The sequence below is a fragment of the Myotis brandtii genome, unplaced genomic scaffold (assembly GCF_000412655.1).
Source record: "Myotis brandtii unplaced genomic scaffold, ASM41265v1 scaffold628, whole genome shotgun sequence".
Taxonomy (NCBI): domain Eukaryota; kingdom Metazoa; phylum Chordata; class Mammalia; order Chiroptera; family Vespertilionidae; genus Myotis; species Myotis brandtii.
Window position 1 is genome coordinate 283,950 of NW_005370403.1, and position 6,074 is coordinate 290,023.

At 55.4% G+C, this 6,074-nt stretch overlaps 1 protein-coding gene and 1 pseudogene across 2 annotated transcripts in view; one reads left to right on the forward strand and one right to left on the reverse strand.

The window, feature by feature from the left end:
* The window catches only part of LOC106723695 (endochitinase 2-like), a 50,425-nt gene that overhangs the window by 41,982 nt on the left and 2,369 nt on the right, over positions 1 to 6,074 (reverse strand). The gene's annotated exons all lie outside the window — the stretch shown is intronic.
* Positions 972 to 2,942, forward strand: LOC102251075 (annotated as a pseudogene). The gene has a single exon (XR_001359403.1). The product of XR_001359403.1 is annotated as an ezrin pseudogene (transcript).

A 6,074-nucleotide genomic window follows, 5' to 3' on the forward strand; every position in this document is an offset into this window, starting at 1 on the left:
CTTAAGCTACATAATCTTTACTTAGGATAATCTCCTTCAGTTACTTCCTTGTAGCTTAATAGAACAATCAAGTAACCTTGGAATGGAGATAAGAAACGCCTTAACCTTTGGAATAGAATGAATAGGATTAAAATCAACTGGTATAAATACAGATGTAACAGCAGAAATAGAGACAGAACCTGGCTAGAACCTGGCTACAGAACCTGGTTAGGCTGCTGATCAATTGAACACTGCCTCCGTGTCATTCCTTCTTCGCCAACTCCATCCACACCTTTGGGAACCCCTAGACCTGCTGGGGTTGGACCCCAACAGTATCCAGCATCTACAATGTATCCAGCGTCTACAATGTATCTCAGCGTCTACAATGTATCCAGCGTCTACAATGTATCCCAGAGCCTACAATGTGTCCAGTATCTACAATGTATCCCAGAGCCTACAATGTATCCAGCGTCTACCATGTATCCAGCGTCTACCATGTATCCAGCGTCTACCATGTATCCAGCGTCTACCATGTATCCAGCGTCTACCATGTATCCAGCGTCTACCATGTATCCAGCGTCTACCATGTATCCAGCGTCTACCATGTATCCAGCGTCTACCATGTATCCAGCGTCTACCATGTATCCAGCGTCTACCATGTATCCAGCGTCTACCATGTATCCAGCGTCTACCATGTATCCAGCGTCTACCATGTATCCAGCGTCTACAATGTATCCAGAGCCTACCATGTACCCAGAGTCTACAATGTACCCAGCATCTACAATGAATCCAGCGTCTACAATGTATCCAGAGCCTACCATGTACCCAGAGTCTACAATGTACCCAGCATCTACAATGTATCCAGCATCTACCATGTACCCAGCATCTACCATGTATCCAGCGCCTACAATGTACCCAGCGCCTACCATGTGTCCAGAGTCTACCATGTGTCCAGCGTCTACAATGTACCCAGCGCCTATCATCTACCCAGCGTCTACAATGTATCCAGAGTCTACCATGTACCGGAGCACACCGTCCACAGCCCCCGTCCCACCGCCGTGTCCGAGGCTGTCGCACCGCTTCCCAAGGATCAAGGAGACCCCACCGGAACCGAAAATGCCGAAGCCGACCAATGTCCGAGTCACCACCGTGGATGCGGAGCTGGAGTTTGCCATCCAGCGGGACGCCACAGGAAAGCAGCTTTTTGAGCGGGTGGTGAGGACGATCGGCCTGCGGGAGGTGTGGTACTTCGGCCTCCAGTACGTAGATAACAAAGGATGTCCCGCCTGGTTGAAGCTTGATAAAAAGGTGTCGGCCCAGAAGGTCAGGAAGGAGAACCCCCTGCACTTCATGTTCAGGGCCAAGTTCTACCCCGAAGATGTGCCTGAGGAGCTCATCCAGACACCACGCCGAAGCTCTTCCTCCTCCAAGTGAAGGAGGGCATTCTGAGCGGTGAGATCTACTGCCCGCCGGAGACCGCGGTGCTCCTCGGCTCCTACGCCGCGCAGGCCAAGTTCGGAGACTACGACGAAGACCTGCACAAGCCCGGGTACCTCAGCTCGGAGCGGCTGATCCCCCAGAGAGTCATGGACCAGCACAAGCTCACCAGGGACCAGTGGGAGGACCGGGTCCAGGTGTGGCACGCGGAGCACCGCGGGATGCTCAAAGACAGCGCCATGCTGGAGTACCTGAAGACCGCCCAGGACCTGGAAATGTACGGGATCAACTATTTTGAGATAAAAAACAAGAGAGGAACAGACCTGTGGCTTGGAGTGGATGCCCTGGGACTCAGTATTTACGAGAAAGATCATAAGTTGACCCCAAAGATTGGCTTCCTGTGGGGTGAGATCAGGAACATCTCCTTCAATAAGAAGAAGTTTTTCATCAAGCTCATGGACAGGAAGGCGCCTGACTTTGTCTTCTACGCCCCCCGCCTGCGCATCAACAAGCGGATCCTGCAGCTCTGCATGGGGAACCACGAGCTGTACATGCGCCGCAGGAAGCCCGACACCATCGAGGTGCAGCAGATGAAGGCCCAGGCCCGCGAGGAGGAGCACCCGAGGCAGCTGGAAACGGGGAAGAGGCGAGAGGCCGTGGAGAGGGAGGAGGAGCAGGTGATGCCGGAGAAGGCCGAGAAAGAGCTCTCGGACCAGAACGAGAGGGCCCTGTGGCTGGAGGAGGAGCGGGAGACGGGGGATCAGAGAAAGAGCCGGGAGGACGAGGCGGAGGAGTGGCAGCACCGGGCCGGGGAAGCCCAGGGTGACCTGGTGAAGACCCAGGAGGAGCTGCAGCTGGTGATGATGGCTCCGCCGCCCCCGCCGCCCCCTGTGGACGAGCCGGGGGCCGATCACGTCCGCGAGAACCTGCAGGGGGAGGGCGCGGAGGACTCGGGCTGCAGCGCTGAGCTGTCCAGCGAGGGCATCCTGGACGACCGCCAGGAGCAGAAGCGGGTCACCGAGGCCGAGAAGAACCTGCAGCAGCAGCTGATGACTCTGTCCAGCGAGCTGTCCCAGGCCAGAGACGAGAACAAGAGGACCCACAACGACATCATCCACAGGGAGAACAGGAGGCAAGGCCGCGACGAGTACAAGACGCTGCGGATCCGGCAGGGCGACACCAAGCAGCGCATCGACGCGTTCGAGGCCATGTGAGGCCGCGGGACTGCGGGGCGGCCCGAGCCTGGGCCCCGCGGTCGCACGCAGACTCTGAAACTCTATTCGTAGTTCTCTAATCTAGACCCTCCTCGTACCCAGTTCCTTTAAAGAGAGTAGCTGTTTCAGCGGGAAGATTCCGGGGCTGGGACGGGAGGCTTCCCTGGTTACTTCCCATTTGTATCATAGTGCCAAACGGCCTGATTTTTACTGTTGTTATTATTGAATCACTTCCTGTCTGTGCTGGGGGCAGGGCCGATCGAATCAAGGAAAGGGCCACTGCACGCCTGAGGGGCAGCTCCGTGCTGGCGTGTGTGACTCGTGTCATTACAGCACCCTCGGCGGCTCCAGTCCGTGCCATATTCCGTCTGTATTTGAAATGAGCTCAGATTGACTGATTGTACTTGATTTCTGTGAAGGATGCATCTCTGTGTTTATGTTTTTGAGGCTTGAAAACTGGTCGAAAGCACACACACACACACATGCCCACGGTGACTTTCTCAGGCAGCAACGTCCTCGCTCATTCCGGACACACAGCACAGGAGGACACACGTTTACATAAACGCCTGGTTTAACAGTTAGAGGCTCCATGGTTGGGCTCACACACCTGATTAATGATGATCAGCTATAGAATATAATATTTATATATAAGCAATAATATGGGTTTGTAACATTAGTTAAAAGGGGAAAACTTTGTTCTGTATATTTTGTTACCTTTTAGAGAATAATAAAGAACATGAAAGTCAAAAAAAAAAAAAGAGAGAGATACATCAGCCCAAAGCAACTTGTGGTCCCTGTTGGGATCCTGATTGAAATAAAGTGACTGTAAGAACAAAACAGAAAAAATGAGACAGTCAGGGATCTATCTGAACACTAAGACAATCTTTCATATTAAGGAATTATTGTGTTTTTTAGGTGTGGTCAGAATATGATAATTATACGCATACAAACAAAGAGTCCTTATGTTTTCGAGATGCATACACTGCTATTACTGATTGAGTGATGGGATGATCTGCTTTAAAACAGCGATTCTCAACCTGTGGGTCGCGACCCCTTTGGGGGTCGAACGACCCTTTCACAGGGGTCGCCTAAGACCATCGGAAAACACATATATAATGACATTTTGTTTTTGTGATTAATCACTATGCTTTCATTATGTTCAATTTGTAACAATGAAAATACATCCTGCATATCAGATATTTACATGACGATTCGTCACCGTAGCAAAATTACAGTTATGAAGTAGCAACGAAAATAATTTTATGGTTGGGGGTCACCACAACACGAGGAACTGTATGAAAGGGTCGCGGCATTAGGAAGGTTGAGAACCGCTGCTTTAAAACAATATGGAAGGGGGGAGGGGCAGACATGAACGGAAAGCAGAGAATGAATGAAAGGCCATGGGCTGCATGTAGATACTTGTTGAACCCAGTAATGGGTAGACGAGGACTCTTGTGACAGTCTCTCTACTTTGTGCTTGAAAAGCCCATAATAAGGAATTTAAAAAGAGAAGGAGGGAGGGTGGGGAAAGAAAGCGTCCTCCTCTTTAGTGACTGGGGTCCACTCCGGTGCCCGAGCCCACCCCTGCCGGCCCAGGGGGAGCTGGGAAGGGAATCAGGCCATGCCTTCCTGGGCATGTGTCATGTGATCTGCCAGCGATTTAAGCTGCTTTCGATTTGCATTTTCCAAACCAAATTTCCTTGTTGAACTTCTGGTGTGGGTCCCAGGCCCCCCGTAGGCCTCGAAGGCCAAGGGCTGCTTCCCGGGCCCTCGGTCAGCCCTCCTCTCCGGTCTATGTCGGCTTGGTTCCTAGGACTGTGTGTCTGGCCGCTGCTACCTGGCTTCCAGGTGTGAGGACCCCTCCCAGGGGTAACGTCCCGGGTCCCCTCCTTCTAGGACCCGCCCGTCTGACAAGAAGCCCCGGAGCCAACGACGCCATGGGGCACCGTTTCTTCTCTCTCTCTCTCTCTCTCTCTCTCTCTCTCTCTCTCTCTCTCTCGTCTTCTCCAAGGTTGGAACCAGGCGCTGGCTCCTCCCCCTCCCTCCACTGCTGACCAGCATGTCCCCCGGAATCTTTCCTTCACGCTGACGGAGGAGGAGGCATTTGTGAGCAGCAGGGACAGGCTGGGGCGGGAGCCGGTGCTGGCGGCGAGGACGCACACCCAGCAAATGCCAGGGGTGAGCTGCCCGCCGGGCAGGGCCAGCAATGTCGCCAAATGCTCTTCCCGGAACGGAGCACGCGCTGATCTTGTGACTGACCTGTACCCAGGGCTGTGCCTCATCGCTCTGCTATGAAACAGGAGACGCGGAGTCGCTCTGACGGGTCCCAGCGTGAGCCGCGACCAGCGGCCGAAGAAGCTCAGTCCAGGCCCGGGCTCTGCGGGACCGCCCGCCAGCAGACACAGAACCTGGTTTGGTTTGGTTTTGTTTTGTTTTAGTTTTAATCCTCACCCGAGGATGTGTCTTTATTGATTTCAGAGAGAGGAAAAGAGAGCGAGAGAAACATCCGTCGGTTGCCTCCCAGACGTGCCCCAGCCGGGGATCGAACCCACAACCTAGGGAGGCGCCCTGACAGGAAATCAAACCCTGTCAAGGGACGAAGCGCAACCAACTGAGCCGCCCGACCAGGGCAATACAGACCCATGTTTCTTAATCTCACAGAGTCACCCACAAAATCACGTCCCCTCGAAATGAAAACGGGGCCCCCGTAGACACGACCACACCAGCTTCCCCCCACTGTCCCCTCTGGTCCTTTCCCACGGAGCGAGCACAGCCCGAGAGGGATCGCGGGGTTTGGTGAGCCTCCCAGGCAGCTCCCCCCAAGGCGGCCGGCTCTGGGGGACCCGGACCTTCCACGCGTGTCCCAGACCCCTGACCACCCCAGGTCCCGCCATCCCCGCGCCGTATTCGGACGTGTGGCCGGGTCTGATCTCTCTCTGACTCTGGCACCGCCCCCCTGACTGCGGCTGGAGCAGGTTCCCCTCTTTAGGTGACACACCCGGGGGCTCCCTCCTCACAGCGGCTCCCCCCCGGCCGCCGGCAAACAGCCCCCCCCCCCCCCACATCTGGGACACCCTGGCAGGTGGCAGCTCTCCTCCGTGGCTCCGCCGTCCACGGCGCTGCCCACGACTGAAACACGCACCCGCGTGGGCAGCAGGTAGGATGATGAGAACACCTTCTCCGCTGAGGGAGGCCCGGGCAAGGGCCCCGGACTGTCCAGGGGCTCAGAGGCTCGCCCCCTGGCTGGTCTGTAGGGCAGCTCCCTGCTGCTCTCACCAAAGACTGGGAACCCAAGGGCAGCTGCGGTTCCCAGCGCTTCAGGCTGGGCCGGGCCTCCTGCGGTGAGATGGACACCCCCCCCCCCGCCCCCCTGGGCTCCTTGCAGATCAGAGCCTCGGACCAGGGTCGCATCAGGGTGAGCTGGTTTCCTGTGCTTGTCCTGGT